At 32.6% G+C, this 21,835-nt stretch overlaps 1 protein-coding gene across 1 annotated transcript in view; it reads left to right on the forward strand.

Moving 5' to 3' along the window:
* Window positions 1-20,083: 20,083 nt before the first annotated feature.
* Window positions 20,084-21,835, forward strand: part of LOC114330540 (uncharacterized) — a 92,302-nt gene continuing 90,550 nt past the window's right edge. The window contains exon 1 of the mRNA XM_028279896.2: window positions 20,084-20,250. The gene's annotated coding sequence lies outside the window, so the exon portion shown is untranslated. The remainder of the gene's footprint in view (window positions 20,251-21,835) is intronic.

Raw genomic sequence — 21,835 nt, forward strand, 5'->3', positions numbered from 1 at the left:
AACGCTGTCTACTGTAAACGGCAACTTAATTTTATAAGCTTTAATATACATGTATTGGCCGATTCTACCTCTGTTTTCTATACTTATGACGAATCGGTGGCAAGAAAGGGGGCTGACGATATGTATTCGATGATTCGTCACTTTGTGTATAAGGTACTGTCATCTCAGGTTCAAAATTTGATAATATTTTGCAACTCTTGTGGAGGGCAAAATAAAAATTACACAGTTTTTCGGTTCCTTCATTATCTAGTTCACACAGAAGGACGGTTTGAGTTTGTAAAAATAATTTTTCCCATCAGAGGACATTCCTATCTAGAGTGCGACCGGGACATGAGTTTAATGACAAAGATCATACGGAATCTCCGGACGATTGGAGAGAAGTCTTCCGAAACAGCAGAGTGAAACCAAAACCATTCCAAGTGGTAGACTGTGGGAAAGATATCAAATTCCTGAATTGGACTAAGCATTTCTCCAGCAAGTATCCCAAGAAATGCCCAATGTCTACGAGAATAATTCAAGTGTTGGAAATCAGGAAAAATAGCCCTCGATTTATCTTTCACAAGAATACCTATTCTGGGTTATAATATAAGCTTATAATATAAGCTGGGTTATAATATAAGCTTTCCTTAGAAATATATTATATTTCTAAGAAAAGTTCATAATAGCACAACTTCGGAAGTTACTAGCTACAATCATCCCGAAGATTTGTACAATGGCCCACATTCGGTCAAAACTGCTAAGCTACAAGATCTTCTCCACTTGACCAAATATTTGGAAAACGTAAACTCCAGAAAGTTCTACATTAATTTATAAGATACTGAATAGTAGGGAAGTTCGGAGGAAGAAACATTTTGTGACGCAGACACTTGAAGGTACTGGGGAAGAAAGTTCATGGTCCATGCCGGCACATTCAATTTTTTGTATGATGTTTCGCAAATAAAATATTTTTTTGTCTTCTCTTGATTTTCCCTCTGTAAAACATGTCAACGTACGACTGAAAAAATTTACCGATTTATACCGTTGAGTTAAAACAATTTGTTTCAATTTGAAACATTAAATTTAGATTTCCATGAAAACTGTTTTTGTGGACTCAGATTGTTTTCCCCCTGACTCCTCAATTAACAATCAAAAGAAATACTATTTACATGTAATAATATGCATAAATAATTCATTTCATACTCTAGATTCTAGATAGATTTATTGTTATTCATTCACCAAGATTATATCTCGTTATCTCGCCGTTTACCTAGCACAGGTACAAGAAAACAAAGAATAAAGAAAATTGAAAACGGATTTTGTGGTACTTACAAAAAAGATCCAGAGCAAAACTAACAGACCAAAAAGAACAGCAAAAACCACTAATTTCCAACCACAAATTTTTAGGTTATGATGTGATACCATGCCCCACACCACGCGACGTGCACAGATACACGCGCGGCAAATTTGAAAATGAACGCAATTAAGAATTTTAAATGCCTCTTTTCGTTTTTAAAAAAGTTTCTGTTTGCTTTTTAATTTTTAGGTTAAAGGTTGCAATAATAAATTATTTTTGTTTTTATTTTTAAAAGAAAACTGAGGAAAATATCACAGGAATCTTTAAATTGTCAACAAATGAAATACCATCAATACAGTAAATTTTAAAAATACTTTTTTTTAATAGGTCTATAATATCATAGAGCATCCATTAATATAGCATTTAGTATTTATTATTTGGCAGCTTAAAATATAGGATATGGAAGTAAGTTCATAGAATGTCTTATGGTATCATTGCAGGAATAATTTAATCTGATGTTCACCGAATGTTCCTTGAATGCCCAGGACATTCAAATATTAATAGAACTTTGGTAGTACATTCCTGGAATGTTTTGTGATAGGAAAGTCGATTAAGGAGGATTTTTTGTGACACTGGACGTCCTGCTGAACGTCATCTAGGACGAGAGCGCGCTACAACTGCAGCTCGAGACCAATTTTTAGTGTGAACCACAAGAAGACAACCAACAATTTGCAGCACCTAAATTGGTTAGCGATATGATGACGGCACACCAGGTAACCATAGCCCGTGATACTGCAAAAAAAGTTATAACACATTAAAGTGATGGTACTCGCAAAATACAGTCACGGGAAAGTAGAGGGAAAAACTGTCCGCTGCCACATTTCGGCTTGTTTCTTTCAATTGATCATAAAAGGTTCTGTTTTTTTGAAAAGTTTGTTTTTCACCAGCTTTTCATTGGAGCTACATACAAGCGTGTGCCACAAAAAATATCAAATATATTGTAAATGATTCTGAGCTAAAAATCGGCCCTTTTTTAAACTAGTCAAAGTTATAAAGTCTTCAATCCAATAAAATATAGAATAATATTAAATTGAAAATCTTATTGGGACCATATTTCTGGTTACACCTCCGTGGCTTCTAAAAATGCAAGCCAAACGGATGCTGGAACATGAAGATGAGGGAATTCTACAATTTAAAATTTACAACTCATCTGTCCAGCGCGGAAAAGTTCCAACGTAAATAGATCCTTGTACTCGATAGGAGTAAACTAATGAAAATAAAAATGAATAAACATTTTCATTTAATTGCAAAACAAAACCAAATAGTCCAGAAAGCCGCTGCGCATCCGCTAGGAAAAATATTCTAATTCGGATTTTTTGCACAATCTTACTCAAAAAGGACTCCTTTTAACAAATTTGCATGTTGCCAGGACCAAAAGGTGGTCAAAAATTTTTTAAACGTTTTTTTTTTGTTTTTTCCTAAAATTATTTTTTTTTGCATGGAAAAAAGTTTTTTTAGGGTTTTTGGATAATTCCAAACAGAAAAGGTCTTTAGTGACTTTTCTCTAAAAATGATAGTTTTTGACATATAAGCGATTAAAAATTGAAAAATTGCGAAATCGGCCATATTTGACCCTCAAAAACTATGTGAAAAACTGAAAATTTCAATGTTGCCAAGGTAGATAGATATTCTTTAAACATCGATTGATGAAATACCGAAGAGTTTTTTGCAATACAATATTCAAAACTCCTTTGTTTTTTAATTGCTAATCAAGCGTGTGCGACACTATTTTCCACCGACAGTATGGTGCAAATGAAAGGAATATATTCGTTATTTCGTAAATCGGCGACTTTAAGGGAAAATACCGAAAAAGGTCGATTTTTATTTTTAAGTTATGATATTGTGGAATATATGGTATACTAGTGACGTCATCCATCTGGACGTGATGACGTAATCGATGATTTTTTTAAATGAGAATAGGGGTCATGTGCTAGCTCATTTGAAAGGTTCCTCAATTCTCTATTCAGTAATATAAACATTTACATAATTATTTATACAGGGTGTCCAAAAAATGTTTATTAAATTAAATTATTTGACAAAAAAAGAAGTAGAAGGACATCCTGTATAAATAATTATGTAAATGTTTACATTACTGAATAGAGAATTGAAGAACCTTTCAAATGAGCTAGCACACGACCCCTATTCTTATTTAAAAAAATCATCGATTACGTCATCACGTCCAGATGGATGACGTCACTAGTATACCATATATGCCACAATATCACAACTTAAAAATAAAAATCGACCTGTTTCGGGATTTTTCCTTAAAGTCGCCGGTTTATGAAATAACGAATTTATTCCTTTCATTTGCATCATACTGTAGGTGGAAAATAGTGTCGCGCACGCTTGATTAGCAATTAAAAAACAAATGAGTTTTGAATATTGTATTGCAAAAACCTCTTCGGGATTTCATCAATCGATGTTTAAAGAATATCTACCTACCTTGGCAACATTGAAATTTTCAGTTTTTCACATAGTTTTTGAGGGTTAAAAATGGCCGATTTCGCAATTTTTCAATTTTTAATCGCTTATATGTCAAAAACTATCATTTTTAGAGAAAAGTTACTAAAGACCTTTTCTGTTTGTAACGATCCAAAAAACCTAAAAAAACTTTTTTCCATGCAGAAAAAATATTTTTAGGATAAAAACAAAAAAAAAAACGTTTAAAAAATTTTTGACCACTTTTTGGTCCTGGCAACATGCAAATTTATTAAAAGGAGTCCTTTTTGAGTAAGATTGTGCAAAAAATCCGAATTAGAATATTTTTTCTAGCGGATGCGCAGTGGCTTTCTGGACTAAAATCCGCCTTATATTTCAGTTAACGAAACCGGTTAGGGTGCTTGTTGCGCTCTGTGAACGATCTCAAATATAGGACGGCTTTGGTTTCGTCTTGCAACTAAATGAAAACGTTTATTCATTTTTATTTCATTAGTTTACTCCTATAGTGTACAAGGGTCCATGTTTTGTGGGAAATTTTCCCTGTTGGACAGATGAGCTGTGAATTGTAAATTGTTGAATTTCCTCATCCTCATGCTCCAGCATCGGTTTGGCTTTCGTTTTTGGAAGTCACGGAGGTGTAACCAGAGAAATGGTCCCAATAACGTTTTCAATTTAATATATTACTTTATATTTTATTGGCTTGAACTTTGACTTGTTTCTAGTAAATGTCGCTTAGACACCCCTGCCATTTCGTTAGTTGTAATCCGAGGCTAGTGAGCCTGAATTATTTTAGTTGGTTCCTTCTTATATACCCTTCTTCTCTTCTCTTCCCCCTAATAATCTTCCTTTCCTATCTTCTTACTGTCTCCTTTGTTGTTGGGTTGAGTATCCACGGACGTCTCACATCCATATATCGCTGTTGGTCTTATTATAGTCTTATAAATCCTAAATTTCGTATTCCATAACAGCTGCTTTGATTCTTAGTAAATAATTCATGGCTCCCGCAGATCGATTGGCTTTACTTAATTTGGCATCAATTTCTTTAATTTCTTAACACTTGTTTGTTATCCTTGATCATAGATATAAAAATTCGTCTATTTCCTCAAACTTATACTCTCCTAATTGTGTGTTTAGCTTGAACTTTGTCCCATCTTCCCTTTCTCTTCCTACTTTCATAACCTTGCTTGTCTTTTGATTTATTTGTAGACCCAGCTTATACGCTTCATTTACTAATCTGTCGGGATTTTGTATTCATAGCAACTAGTCAGTACCTTTTTCATTATGAATATCTAATCGGTTGTTCCTCTGCCTTTCCTAAACCCTGCTTGATGTTCTCCTATCTGTGGTTCAACTACTACCTCCAGCCTGATTTTAATGATTGTCGCTATTATTTTATAGGCCACATCTAGCAGTGTTATTCTCCGATAGATTTTACAATCTGCTTCATCTGCTCCTCTCTCCATATGTCCACAATTAGTTCATACAGTTTACGTTTGATGTCTCTGCCGGCATATTTAATATTTTCAATTGCTATTCCATTGTGTCTAGCGCTCTTATTGTTTTTCATGTTGCTTTAGATTGTTTCTACTTCTTCTTCTGTCGTTTCCTGTACTTCAATATCGTCTTCTTCTATTGTCTGCCATTCTTCTTCCCCTGGGTTTTCGTTTAGCAATAGAACTTATTAACATTAACTTTTATAAACTACTGCAAAAATGAGTGTTTATCGCAATTATTTTGTTCAATATAGTTCAATTTGAAAACTCTCAAATATAAAGAACGTTTTATGGTCTAAAATCTTTATTTTTGAATTATTTTTCTCTAAAATGTATAACAAATTTTTTTTAGGCAAAAGGTATTTCGTTCTGGTGTACCTATATGTAGTACCAGAGAGGTGTGTATTTAATCCATAACATACCATTTTATGTTTGAAATTTACAGGAACGTACGGTATTTGCAAATACAGTTGTTATATGCAAATTTTTGATAATGTTTTACCCACATAAATAAAAAGTTAAACTACATTTTACATCTTCATGATATATTTATTATATAAAATGTTTTAAATATCGATTAGGCAGTATTTTTCCAACTAAATAATAAAAACTACGTATATAGTATTCAAGAATAAAAACCGCTAAACGCCGTAAAAATGAGTGGCGCATACAATATTCCAGCTACAAAAGAACTGAAATGAGTATTACGTGGCGCGAAATAGTTATTTTCCTAACAAGTGCAGAAAGTCATTCTTTTCCGCACGCCTGCAGTTTGCCGAACGACGCGAAGCGGGAGTTCGGCAAGCAATCGAGTGCGGAAAAGAGACTTTCTGCAAGAGTTAGGAACAATATTTTTTCTTTCCAGTCTTTAAAAAGAGTCTTTAAAAATTACCAAATCTTAATCAATTAATTTAATTAATATGAAAATACATACACAAATTAATTCTTTGACAAGGTTGTCAAAACCAAACTTTCAGTAGTAATTGCACAAGAGCTCTAAAATTCTATATTAGTTTTAGAGATCGAGTGCAATTTGTTGCGATTATTTCATGAATAAAACTGTTCAAAACCAAAATTTTATTGTAATTTATTTATGTAAGTACAAATTAGTACTGTTAAACACACAGTTGATATAAAATATTTTACGGTTGAAAGTCATCACTTTTATAACTTTTAAAACATTGTCATTAATGTCACTGACTGTATTTTTTCGTAGCAACGAAGGGCATCTGACGTAATATACTTGACGACGGGATATTATCAAAAATTATCACCTTAATTTGCATTTCTGTAGCTTTCTATTGGTCAAAATCTCCTATGAATGAAATAATCAATATAATTAGTTATCCTGACGATGATCTTGGTTTCCATGACGATTATTTAAAACGACTGTTATTGTCTACCGATTTGACTTTCGAATAGTATGTCAAAATAATTTTATTTCATCGAATTGTCGCGTTAATTTCATTAAAACAGGAACACAATAAGATATATTTGAAATAAATTAGTAAATAATATCTAAATATTAGTTTATTGCATGTATCATAATTACCACAAACCATACATACTTATAGACGTTTCACGTAAATTGTCAAGGTCAAGACAGCAAATTAGTTACCATTCCAATCCAGAGATGTCGCTGTCAGTCAATTCTCTTGTCATATTTAACAACTGACAGTTGACAATTAAATTAATTTGTTATTTACTTTTTATTTTACAGTTTGTGGCTTAAATATTTTATTATAGTGGTGTTGTTTTGAATTAGATTTAATCACAATTTTAATCAATTGTATAACCTCCTCTCCGTTTTTGTGAGTAGAATTTTTAGTTTACATTGATCATCCCGTGTTGTGTTTCTCCACATTTAAAAAAACAATATAATAGATCCTGAAACAGTTTATTCCAATATACAAGTGTGTCATCAACATTTCGGGCCTATATATTTTTGGAAGTTTGTGAAAGATTATATCTAAGGTATTTATCTAAACAATCATCCTACAAGATTATTTCAAAAATTTTAATTCAACTCAATATTACACATCAGTGCTTTCACGTGACACATGGCAGTAGTGTTTATAGCATTTTGAAAACAAATTGGAATATTTGAAATTTTCAGTAAAACATTGAATAAAACATTGAATTGTCTTTCTGTTGTTTTAATTTCCTGCGAAATTTCATCAAAAATCCCGCAAAATTTTTAATTTGAAATTCCCACGTAACTAAAATTTGTCAATTTAGTTCCCATTCCAATCAAGAGATGGCGTTAATTCGATCCGAAAGATTAACATGGCCATGAAACGTCTATGAGTATGTATGGTTTGTGATAATTACTTTAAGGCCATATTAACATATCTAAATTAACACGCGTGCGGAAAAGTAAAAACCGCGTGCGGAAAAGTAACATGCGTGCGGAAAAGTAACAAGCTTGCGGAAAAATGAAACTTTCTAAACTAAAATGCGTGCGCGAAAGTAGACATTTTTGCACGCTCGTAGAAAAATGTATTTTTATTTTGATGGAAAATAAAATTCTAGTTTTATTTTGAAAGATTTTTCCATAATATTTGCTAAATTTGAAATAAAACGCGCCACAAAAGGGTAACTTTGACACAATTTACATTTGAGGCTCTTTTGTGGTGCGTTTTACTTAAAATTTAGCAAATATTATGGAAAAAATCTTTCAAATGAAACTGGAATTGTATTTTCCATCAAAATTGTATTTTCAGTTAATGAAAATATATTTTTGCGCCACGTAATACTCATATCAGCTCTTTTCTGGCTGGCATATTTTATGCGCCACTCATTTTTACGGCGTTTAGCGGTTTTTTATTCTTGTATCAGGAGTTTTTCAAAGTTTTTTTTATAAATTTAATGTATGAAGTTGAATGTAAGGTTTCTCGATTATACGTTAAGCGTTATAAATGGCCGCCTTTTTCGTATTCTCTCCCAAATGATATAGTAGTTACGACACCAGACTTGTGATAAGATATTCCGAGTTCATATCCCAGCCATCCTAATAACTGTGGTCGGCAAATGAACTCGGATTGCACGATCAATCTTAGCGTAGTACTTAACCACTACAACTACATAAACCATTTCGGCGATAATGGTTAAATGTATTATACTTTTCTAGCTCGATTACTTCTGAAGGGCTTAACCGATTTTGATCATTAGACATGAGTTTGAAACGTATTCATAAGTAGTATCTGATGCATCCAAGGTCAAGTATGATAACTGAAGGTATTACATAAATTATTGGACTTGAAAAACCGTTTTCCCCATAAGAAATAGATTTGATCATAATTATGAATTCATCACTTAAAAATTCGGATTTTTTGGATGTGAGGTATACACCGTTAGACGGGTCTAGAGACCTCCTACAAACGCTTAGTTATTGGCGTAATTCGTACTTTGAAATTTTGAGTAATTGTCAAAAATCCAAAAATTTCAAAGTTTAGTTTTTCAGTTTTTCGGCTATACTGAGCCGTGTGTATGTTTGATCCTAACCACTTAGGCACCATTTTAAAGCTGAACTTAACGCTATTGATTTGATGTATTTATGTTTTTCCTGTTTCTTCTTGAACCTCAGATATTACGTCCAAAAAATATGCCATTTTGTATCTACCAAGCCCCTACAGCTAGGTGGTCAAAAGTCACAAACTACACCGGTTCCTAATCGGCCCTAACCCCCTTGAAACACAGAAAAAAATTCAGATCTGTGTAACTTTTCCACATACATAGTATTATGCTCTACTTTATCTCTTTTATTAGATTGATTAGCAAATTCCTAATTTAATTAATTACTTAATTAATTTAATTACTGCCTATGTAAAAACAAAACCAAATTCAAATTAAATTTTCTAATAAACTTTATTCTCAGGGCTAATTTTGTATTCGATACCTTTGATTTGTGGCTTCTAGTATCTCTAGTTGCTTACTCCTTCCAGGATAAAACAGGGAAATTAAACACATTCAATATCATATAAATGTAATCTATTATTTATTTATCCAATATGCCGTATAAATAAGATTTGAAAAAAATACTAAAATCTAAATTTGTTGCAACAATTTCTTACTTAATAAATGAAGCTTTAATTCTGATGTCTCCTGTTTTTAACAAAAAATTATTTAAAAAAATTATTGTTTATTCATACTAAATTTAATAAAATTTACTTTTCTTCTTTTTTATTGATTACTTAAATTTGGAATGACTAACTGAGTTATAGAACTGTTCAATACAAAAATAATAATTAGCATATATGGTGTGGATACAAACAAGCTCTCTCCGTTTCGACAAATTGTTTGACTAACCTTTTTGTTTCTTCACTCCTTTTTTCCCAGGTTGCGTTGTCCTTAATTCACCCACACGTACTCTTTTGATGTTGCGAAAAGATCCCTCTCGTCCAAACTGCTTCAAAAACAAAAAAAAAACCAGGACTCGCTCGACTTTTCCACACAGTTTTCTCCTTGCTCGATACCTTGTGCAAATAGATACCAATCAGCTACTCGTTCTAGACAGAACACAAGAATCTTCCTCGGACACAGAAACATTTTACTTCTCAACCGGTCAACAATTTCGTTTCAACTTGATTCTGCTCGCAAAGGCCGATTTCACCACTTTACACTGACTTCTCACTTTTCAAAAACTGGACTGCCTCTCCCGATATTCATCACACAGTGTCTATCTTTTCTCTCTCAAATTCCGACCCCATATTCTCATCGCTACCATCGATCTTTCTCTACCTATCAAAAACAACTTCTCTACCCACACATCCGTACTTTGCTTTCCTAAGAAAACCAACTTAATTTGTATCCAACTTTCCATTTTGTTAAAATTCTAAGAGACATCAAATTACTATCGTTTTTTCAAAAAACTAAACAAAAGGCCTTACATTCTAAACTCAATAAAATTTGTTTACCGTTTCAACCTTCCACGAATTATTTACAAAAATCCTATTGATGTTCACAAACGAAATAACGTGAACTTTCCAATATTTTCGAACCATTGTCTGTATCGTTTCAAAAAAACCCATTAACGAAAACCACATTACCGATTTTACCTTCCCCGAAAAAGCACTGTTTATTAACTAAATTAGACTCTATACAAATTTTGGACATATACAGCGTAAAGAAAATCTATGACCTTGTGGTCCAAGATAAAAATTTATTTTCTGAATTTTTCCACAAAAAAAAAACAATTCTACAACAATACATACACACATATCCACAAACAGTTGTCCTTTATGAAATAAAAATTGAATCATAATTCTGAGCTCGGTAACTTTTGAATGGTATAACGATTTTCAAAATTAAACAATTAAACATGCCTTGAAAAGGTAATGATCAGTACTATCAGAAGCCTCAGAGGTCGGTCTTAAATTATTTAACTTTTTGGGAGTTTTGGGGACGAGAACGAAAAACAGACCCCAAATCGGAAGTGCCGTAAAATACACACCCTTGGACCAAAATAGAAATTTGACATATGGATGAGCAAGCCTTTTCCTAAATTTTAAGGTGGGATGTGGTACGATTTTTAATTCAGTCAGATTTATAAAATCGAAAATATCGTGTATATATAGTGTCGCAAGTAGGGGTATTGTGCGCCACTGACGAGAGCTACTGTTCTCTGGTAATTTAATTAGAATAAAAAAAAGTAACGTAAATTTTTATAAACTTCTGATTAATTACTACAAAAACCTTGTTGTCTGCAGCGGCGGCTCTAAACTAGGGATGGCAGTTTTTTACACAACACCGGTTTTCGGTTATACCGGTTTTTTCTACTTACGGTTTAACCTGGCGGTTATAACCGATAAAAAAAAACCGGTTATTCCAAAAACCGGTGTTCGGAATTTTAAGCAATATTCAATAACCATTAGGTTACAAAGTTACGTTTACATTGCACTTTAGTTTAAGATACTTCATTCGAATCGGTATCAATATTATCTATATCAATACTATTAAAAGAATATATAAATATCATATATAAAACGTTTAGTATGACTTTTAGCAGAGCATATCTGGATTTATTTCTCATAGTGTATCTGAACTATTGTAGCTTTCGAGATTTGATTGTGGTCTCGGTTATTTTTCATTTTTCTTAGAACCTCCTCCTTTACGACTCGTCAGTCCACGAGATCTTAAGTATTTTGCGATCAAGCATCATCTCAAATGCTTTCAATGTTTTGAACATATCTTCGTTCAAGATTAACGATTCAACACCGTAAAAAGGACAGAAAAGACGTAACATCGTCTCATTCTTTGATATCGAGAGCGACGTTGTGGCTCTTGGACAAGGCCCTCATCCGCTTTAAGATAGATCTATCTTTTCTGATGAGAGCTCTTATATCCTGGTTGTTTGTCTATTCTTCATTCGTTATGGTACCGTCATAGTTGTAGTTTATCACCCTTATTTCTTGGGTTTGGTTGATGTAGATTTGACCTTCTGTTATCTTTTTCTTTCTAATTATCATGAGCTTTGTGCTCTATATTTACAATATTCCACAATTTTGGCACACTGATACAAAGACAGTCGATCTATACTATCGATCTAATCCTGTTTTTCTTCCAGCCAATACTAGGTTTGAAGAATAATATATGTACTAGCTGTCTAGCTTATAGAGATGCTTTTATATCAGCTTATAGAGGTTTGTGTGTAAATATATTAGAGTGGATTAATATAAAATATATGGACCCCATAATTTAAAAAAAAAACTTCCTCATTTTTTCTCTGAACTGATTATTTTTTCCATAGGTAACTTATCCGGTTTTCACCGGTTATAACGTTAAAAATTAAAAACCGGTATAACCGTGACAATAAAACAACCGAAAAAACCGATTATTCCGGAGTAAAAAACCGGTTTTAGGTTATAACCGGTAGGTTTTTTCCATCCCTATTCTAAACTTTTTGTTTCGGAACACTAAACAAAACCAGTTATATACCTCGGTAATAATGTAATCTTTCATTCTGTGTTTAAATTTTTCAAAACTAATAATTATTAGTTTTGTCAGGATTAGAAACAAATAAATGAATTTAAATAGCACTGTACCAAGCTTTTGCGCCTACCCCCTTAAAGCAAACATATTTTCTTTTATTTCTAAAATAATTAATTAACACATATACATACAATGAGATTGTTGTTATAATTTTGTGTTTGTCTTGTTATGATTACTTGTCAGATTTTCTGTTTTATTTCATGACTTTAATAACACAGTGTTTTGTTACAAACAATATACTACCATAAAAAACAAATCAATCATTCATTAATTACCCACCCCTTCCATTCCGTAAAACTGTCACGTGTACTTAGAATCGCTGACCATTCCACTTTTACACATAATCAATTACCATTGTCTCTCCGAACAGAGACGTATAGTACATAATTGTCCTAAACAGTAAAAAAGTAAACGAATAAAGGAAATGAATAAAAAATAATTGGTTGATATTGGATCTCACTGTTCGTTGTAGTAGGGGAGCAAAATATGCTAATGTGCAGTCACTCGAGCGTTATAGGGACTTTCGACCTTTTGGGTTGTGAAGGGTAGGTTCTAAAACCAAAAAAAGTTAAGTAAAGTTTTCCATTTTAGTGGGCGCTTGACATTTTTTAATTTAATTTTCTATTTCCAACAATCGTTTTTTCCGATTATAACGCCATCTATCCATAATTCGAAAAAATGTTTCAAATAAAAGTTACTTATTTTTACGTAAGGAATCCAAATCTGCAATAAAAATGGGGGCTCCTATTTAAGATTTTAAAGTAACCCCCACCCCACCTCCCTGGGGGGTCGTGTTTGTTGCCATTTGATAGATTTTGCAAAATATTGAATAAATGTATTTTACAGTTTTTCCATCTGATGTTCATTTCGCGAAATATCGCGGGGTTCGTATTTAAAATATTAAATTTACCCCCCACCCCTCTCCGTAGGAAGTCGTGTTTGGTATCATTCGATATATTTTTTGAAAAATATTGAACACGTACCTATTTTTTAGTTTTTCGATCTGTCATTAATTTCAAGAAATATTCACTTTTTTCCTGTGAAATTTTGGGACTCACCCATTTCCTTACGCCCGGCTTAGATCGCCAGATTTTTGAAATACAGTAAAACCTCCGTTAACCGAAACCTTTTTAACCAAAACATCGTTTAACCGAAATGGTTGACAGTTTGAATAATTACGTCAACGAAAAGTGAATTTAAAAAAAAACACTAGAAAATTAAGGAAAATGAACATGTTTAGATTGTTTTTATTAAGAAATCTTCTATTTTCTTTTGTATTTTCCTTTCAGAACAATGTTTTGCAGCTATATCCCTCCAATACTATGTAATTTGATACAAGAAGAATATAAAAAACAATGTTATTTATAACCGAATATCTTGTTATCCGAAACGGCCTGCCCCCCAATTATTTCGGTTAACGGAGGTTTTACTGTATACACTCTTTTGCTTGTAGTTAACTTACCTTATCTTAATCTGACAATTTAGAGTTTTTTTAAGGATATATTTTATTTTTCGGGCCCCCCTTAACGAGCTCGCCTGTGTTAAGAGCCAATATATGGTAGAGCTACATCTGCAGCGTACCAGGTTTCTCCCCATATGATAATCTGACTCGCTCGAGTAACTGCAAAAATCCCCGCTTGAGCTCCCCTACGATTGTAATGTTCTATCAGTAAGCATAATATGCTTAATGACTGAATGATACTTTCAGATAGGATAATATTGTCTATCAGTCGGGCTATAAACTTGCATGGGGTTGTACGAAGAAACTTGTATATCATACCCTCTCCCAAAGTCTATCAAGGGTTTGATGATAACTTAATATATGCAGCTGAGGTTTTGACTTGCCTTGCCAAATCTGAGTTGATGTGGGTGATGACTGAGTATAGAGTTTGGTCTGCACACCTTTACTTGTTTTTCTAAACCCAGCAGGAATTATGTATAAAATTAATTTTGATTGCTTGAACTCCCGTGGAATGTTACCGATTTGTGTAAATAAGTTATAGACTGTGTTTTTTGCCTTTTGTCTTTTTCTTATTAAAGTTGATATGTGAGCCACTTGATTTTAAAACAATTATCATTGCTAATATTGTTCTTTTCTAAATTATTCAGTATCTTAGTTAATCCCGGAGTTATTTTAATACAAGGTGTTGAGAAATATCTATTTTAGGTTGGAGTATTACAAAATCTGTCATTACTTGAGCATCTTGAGGACCAACAGTGCTATTTCCGGTGGAACTGACAATTCCTTCTTAGGAGTTATGTTAAATAAACTAATATTTATAAATGTGGTTGGGTAAAAACTGGCGATAAATAATTTATGTAGTATTTAAATGTTTTGGTTATGGAACAATGGATCTGACAGTTTGATGATTCTGATTTTGATTTGTTTGGCTAAGACGACTTTTTTAAAACACGCTACTAAATTCAACTTAGTTTTATCACCAATTCTTACCTGACTACATTAATCAATACGATTTTCTTTAACTTCTTCTTAAGGTGCCTATTATTATTTATCCCTATCAGGTCCCCTTGACGTTGGCGATTAACATGGCGAAACTGTCTCTGTCTCGAGCTATTTTTAATAGTTGTTCTGCTTTCTTTATCCATATCCAAAAAAAATATTTTCGCAATAACTGTTGTAAAAATTAGTGTACAGCTTTGAAATTTCTGTCAAATAAGGGTTCTTTGGTGCTTAATATGTGATAAAAATTTCAAACCGATTCATTCAATTGTTTAAATTTTATTCAAATTGTTTATCCCAGAGAGCATTTTTTTGCAATAACATAAGTCAGAAGAAAATGACGTTGGAACCATTCCACAGGTGTCAAATGAAAGAGCATTAGCTATGTTTTCAACTTGGTTTAAAAAAAGTAAATAAAAAATGCATTTATTAGTAATAAATAATTATGCAAAAGTATCGTAAATCTCTCCTTATAAACTTTTTATTTTGTTATATAAGAATTTATACATATTTATTACAATTTTTTATCAATTATGATATAGATAATATAACTTGGTAGTTGTGCACTTAAAACAGGGTAAAAAAGTTAATTCTTTAAAAAAAGTTATTCAAAAAATTTATAATGAAAAATTGACGATATTTTGCTTAATTATTTATTATTAACAAATGCATTTTTTTATTCAACAAGGAAGGTACTGACGATGCAGAAATTAAGAGCAGAATAAATAAAGCAAGAACGATAATTAAATCATTGAACGGAGTTTTATGGAGTACCGAGATAGGGAAACAAAGAAAAATGCGAATATACAACACCATGATTAAGAGCACATTGGTATACGGATCCGAAACATGGAGAATAAAGGAACACCTAAAACGAAAATTAGAAGCTACTGAGATGGACGCCCTAAGAAGAGCAAGTAGAACATAGAGATTGGACCGGGTTAGAAATGAGGAAGTAAAGCGAAGAATGAATTTACAAGAAACGGTTGTAGAATGCATTGAGAAGAAACAATTAACGTGGTACGGACATGTTCAGAGAATGGGGGAGGAAAGACTGCCAAAGAAAATTATGAAATGAATACCCACAGAAAACAGAAAAGGAGGAAGGCCAAGAACGACATGGATAGAAGGAGTAAGACGATCCATGAGTGTACGAGGATTAGAAGATGAAAACTGCAATGATAGAAGATATTGGCAACAAGGCATCGGACAACGTCGGAGGACGTTTTGAACCCGAATTTATGTATATTTTTTTTTATTCACTTTTTTAAACCATGTTGAAATTGTAGCTCATGCTCTTTCATTTGACACCTGTGGAATGGTCTTAGGGTCATTTTTTCTGACTTATGTTATGCCAAAAAAAAATGCTCTCTGGGATAAACAATTTGAATAAAATTTAAACAATTGAATGAATCGCTTTAAAATTTGTATCACATATTAAGCACCAAAGAACGCTCATTTGACAAAAATTTCAAAGCTTTACACTAATTTTTACAACAGTTATTGAGAAAATATATTTTTTTTGCAATTCCGACTTTTTTCGCAATTATATTAACAACAAATTAGTATATCAAACTTTGTAATACGGTATTTGAAAGCTATTTCTATAATCTCGAAGATATTTGTACTAAAAAAATAATAAGTTTCACTGCTTTCTGTTGATTTGAAAAAAATGGGGAAAATGCCATTTCTTGACAGTTAATTGTTTATAAATAAAAATGGCCGCCAGATCCCACGCAGGAAATAGTTGTACTTTGTTTCTATAGGTATTATCTGTCGAAAAAACGCTTCAGTTCCCTGGCTGCTGAAGTGTCACGAACAGGGTATATATTTATCTTATTACCCTGGCCAGTCTCAGTTGAAGATCAAACTCTGAACAGATCAGTACCTTCCTGAATTTTACGAGAGCTTGTCGAGCTTGCTCAATGCGACATTTTACTTTCCTGTCCGATGCCTTCTTCAAATAGCCACGTTTTCAGGTATTTAAATTGGTTTATTCTTTCAATGGACTTGGTATTCAGTGTTTTGGTAGGGGTTTCAAGTGCATCCAAGTTTCTGAACATAATCATGAATTTGGTCTTTTTGGTATTAATCTCTAATCCAATTCGTTTACTGTATTCTTCGATTTTAGTGATAAGTTGTTGAAAATCGACTATATTGTCACGAATAAAGACATTATCATCAGCATATCGTATGTCGTCCATTTATACTCCATTCACTTTGATTCCCATCTCTGCATCTTCCAAAGACTCTTGAAATATGGCTTCTGCATGAATGTTAAATAAAAGAGGGAAAAACACACATCCCTGTCGAACACCCCTTCTTATATTATGGGTTTGTATATTTTTTTTTTTAATTGTGCTGTTTGATACCAATACAAGTTTTCTATGCATCTTATGTCTTTTTGGTATATATCAAGTTTCTTGAGGATCTGCATTAACTTGTGGTGTTGGACACGATCAAACGCTTTATCGTAATCTAAAAAGCATAGAAACATTTCCTTCCTCTGATCGTAACAATTTTGGACCAGCACCTGTGTTGGTACTATTCCTTGACTTGTTCTTAAACCTTGCCTAAACCCGAACTGAGAATCACTGATGTCCCATTCACATTTTTTTGTATAATCTTTGATGTAGTATTTTTAAGAATATCTTTAAAGTGTGACTCATCATTATCAGGATAATGAGTCTGTGATCCTCACATCTTTTTGCATTTGCTTTCTTGGATAAGTGAATAAAGGTAGAGCTGCCGAGGATAGTAACCACTCTCATAAATAAAATTGAATATTTTATGTAGCGCTGAAATCCCCCTTTCATCCAATAGTTTGAGTATTTCTAAATGGATTTCATCTGGTCCAGGTGCCTTATTGTTTTTTTAATTTATTAAGGTTTTGTAATCTGAAAACGATTTTTGAAGAATAAATCGAAACATGCAAATAATATTTTTTCCTGGTTGATTTAGTAATTAAAACAGAAGAAATATGTAATGTTGAGCATGACTAATTATTACTGTTCATCAATATAACATTTTAATCAAACTTGTTGTTGATACCTTCCACCCATACTCAACTGTAGACTATAGTATGGCTAATTGACATTTCCTCAATATTTAAAGCTTCATTATTATATTCTGTACAGTGCTGTTTAGATCGTTTTATTTTAAATATAATTAAACTTTCAATCCAAGAGTTAAATAAACAAAATCTTAACCATTGATTACACAGGCCAACAAAACATTTTGTTTATAAAACTTTTCTTACAAACTTATGTGAATCATATGTATTTTTTGGCGCTAAAAAAAATCTGTAATTAGATTTTACGTATCACCCACAGTTTTCCCACAATATGACACTGGTTTATTATACATTATAATAATTTGAAAAAGACAAAATACCGAAATACATTTAAATTATACATTATTAGAATAAAATCTTTTATCTAATTCTTATTTTGTAATAGTATAGGTCTGTGCAATCATTTCAGGAGTCAATGCTTTTGTATTTTCTTTCTCTATTTTATTTAAAACTTCTGAAGTAGCATTTTCTCCTATGCGAGGCACTCTGTTGTTTCCGATGAAGTGACCAACAGTAATTACTCATCACAGTATTGTTCCAACGTCCCTGGTATCGTTTCTACATCACCTTGATATCCTAGGGGAATCGTTCGCCTTGTTCTTCACTAACATCACCTAGATTTTCAGGAAAAAAATCAAGATGGTAGTGCAAAAGGTGAATTTTGAGGCTCATTTGACATCCCAAATCTTCTTAACAAAAATTTTAAAAAACTTATCCAATAAATTGGCTAATATAAGGTCGTAGTTAGGGTCTTTCACATTACCTAAAAACTTGGTTACAACTTGTTTGAATGCAATACAAGATTCTTTTTGATTAGTAGTCATCTTGGTTTCAAAGGTAATTATGCAATTTTAAATGTTAAATTGTGAAAGAATGGTGGGTGATACAGCATTTTTAATGCGTTTTTCGTACTAAGCACACTAAAATACATAAGATAGAGGTAATCTTATCAAAAAAGTTTTTTCATCGTTGGCCTGTGTTATTATTTAGTGCGAAAGAATTGAATTTGACGATTCTTTTCTCGCGTATACTATAATTTTTTCAAATTTTCTATAATTTTACGGTCCTAGCACAATAATCGCACTCTCCAGGGTTGTTAATATTGCCTGTACAAGTTGATACAGGGCAATGTCAATACACGAAGATAAACAATAAGCTATTTACCTGAAATACGATGGCTTTATAATTAAGGCGACTTTGTAAATTTTTTGACATATTGTTTATTTGTGAATTTTCACTATGGCTGCTTTATTGTTTTTTAAATTAAAATAGACAGTGTAGTTTTGATTCAACTCGAGTTTCTTACCATCTTCTGACAAGTGTTTCTAGGTTTATTTGTTATCAAAGTGGCCTTGTAAGATGACTGCATTGAATCAAAACGCACTGACTGGTTAGTAAATATATTTAAATATTCTACCAACATATGCCTTTAACGACCTCTAACGAGGACAGATGAAGTGAGTGTCAATAACTATTAATGTAAACTGCGAACCTGAGACATATCCTTGCTATCGGGTGATGCTAGGATTCTATTCTACTAAAGCATCAGCAGTTTACCCATATAAACGGTGATCATTTTGTACCCTTCACCGAGTATAACGTAAAACCAAATAAAAATGGACGGTTTCGTCTTGATTCAATTCGAGTGTCTTACCATCCTCTGACAAGTGTTTCTACATTTATCCCTTATCAAAGAGGCTTTATAAGAGCACTGAATTAAATCAAAACGCACCGAGTGGTTGGTAAATATATTTAAATATTCTACCAACGTATGCTTTTAGCGGCCTCTAATGAGGAAAGATGAAGTAAATGTCGATAGGGTTTAAAGGAACCTGTTCACCTGTACATTCCCGACGGTATAGATATTATTTATTAATCTTTTCTCTCATTCCCATTCGTCCAAATTTCCTAGTCCAAAATTATTTTCTATGCGCAGCCATACTTTTTTCATTTTACGAATTTATTTCCCGTTTTTCTGTACAAATATTTCTCTACATATTGAATATTACTGTATTGTGTTCCAAGAACTAATTAAAAAGGAAAATAAAACCTATAGCAAAAATTAATTTTTGTTTACTTTTCTGTTTTTTTATCAAAGCCAGCGTGCTCTGGTTGTAACAACACATTTATACGACTTCCGTGTTTCATAAATGTTATCAATCTTATCTGGTAATTATATACATATTTATGCATTTTCTACATTCGAACGTTTCTATTGATTGTGTATTTCCCCTAAATCCATTACTGGTATTTTCTGTTGTCCGACAATTTTCGCGGGAATCGAGAATGTAAACATGAAAAGAGCGCATGTACTCCACACTGGTGGAAACTATCACTTACTATTCCTCAATACCTACACAAGTTATCATGCATGGTTTATTTCCCATAAAAACGCCTTCCAATATATTTAAATATATCAGTTAATAATTACCGTGAAAAGTTGTCTAACATCCGACTATTGGTAAGTATTTTTGTTAAAACTATTTGACTTTTATTTTTTTAATGGGATTTTAAAAGCTTTATAAAGATATGATTTATTGCACGATAATGAAGTGTGTTATTCGATTTATGCACATGCTTTATTTTTACAGAGTGAGACCCAACAGTCTATGAAATGCGTTTCTATAAATGATAAAATCAAGTCAGCACATTTCTGAAATGACCGGTCTTTATAACTTTTACGCATTTATCTATGATTTTAGTCTACTGTAGGGATGGCGGTTGTTGACAAAACACTGGTATTCGGTTATACCGTTTTTTTACCTACGATTTAACCTACCGGTTATAACCGGTAAAAAAAACCGGTTGTTCCAAAAACCGGTGTTCGGTTTTTTAATCACAGCCAATACTCAATAGCTTACATTCACATTGCGCTTCAGTTTACGATACTCCATTCGAATGGATATCAGTCCATGTCAGTATAGCAATCAGTCATCAGTGTTGTGAAATCGGTTTCAGTCAGCTTAAAATTTCTCATTTTCGCGCGGTGGGCGAAAAATTTTCACATTTTTTCTCTGAATTCAGTATTTTTTCCACTTACCTGTTTTTTCACTGATCATTAATTTAAAAAAAAACCGGTTATAACCGTGACAAAACAACAACTGGAAAAACCGATTATTTCAGAAGAAAAAACCGGTTTTAGGTTATAACCGGTAGGTTTTTCCCATCACTAGTCTACTGGGACTTGGTTTCACCACCTCTCAAAGTGCGGATCTTCGATCTATAATTTATTTTGGCTTTTCTTATATTGTGTTAAAAATATTCTACATTTTTTTCTTAGGTTACCATTTCTGTTATGCCTAGGTAACCGTTTGTTACATCTTTTATGACGTTACCGCATGGTTATAAGTTTGTTTTTTGAAATCAAGTCCTGAATTTTGATATTCTTGTAATATCGTTAGTTCACTTCATTAAATTAGGTTTTCAGGTACCCAACAGTCTATGAAATGCGTTTCTATTAATCAAGTCAGCGCATTGCTGAAATGACCAGATATTTTGCGTATTTGCATTATTAATTAAGGACCGGTCTTTAAAACTTTTACATATTTTTTTATTGTTTGTTTACTGTACAATCAGCCAAAAAGAAACCATAAACACATTTGTTGAAATTTACAATATTGGCGCGAAGAGAGGTATTTCAATAAATATTTACTCGACACAACTTAAGAACGGTAAATCTTAAGGCTCGTTTTCACGCTACGTCTTATTGTACGTTTTGTGTGTCATGCAAAACGTACGACAAAACGTACATTTTGTGAATAAGCGGAGGACAAATCCTATCACACAATACGTACAATAAGACGTAGCGTGAAAACAGCAAAAGTACGTCTTGTCAATCGAAAAAATTAAATCCGCTTATTCACAAAAAGTACGTTTTGTCGTACGTTTTGCATGACACACAAAAAGTACAATAAGACGTAGCGTGAAAGCGAGCCTTAACGGTAATTTTTGCTTAAGGCGTCAATTGGTTGACTATTGTCCAATAAATTTAACGCTAACACAATTGGGTGATTTTCTAGTCGTTGTAAATATTTATCAGTGTGTGA

The sequence above is a fragment of the Diabrotica virgifera genome, chromosome 2 (assembly GCF_917563875.1).
Source record: "Diabrotica virgifera virgifera chromosome 2, PGI_DIABVI_V3a".
In the NCBI taxonomy this organism is placed as follows: Eukaryota; Metazoa; Arthropoda; class Insecta; order Coleoptera; family Chrysomelidae; genus Diabrotica; species Diabrotica virgifera.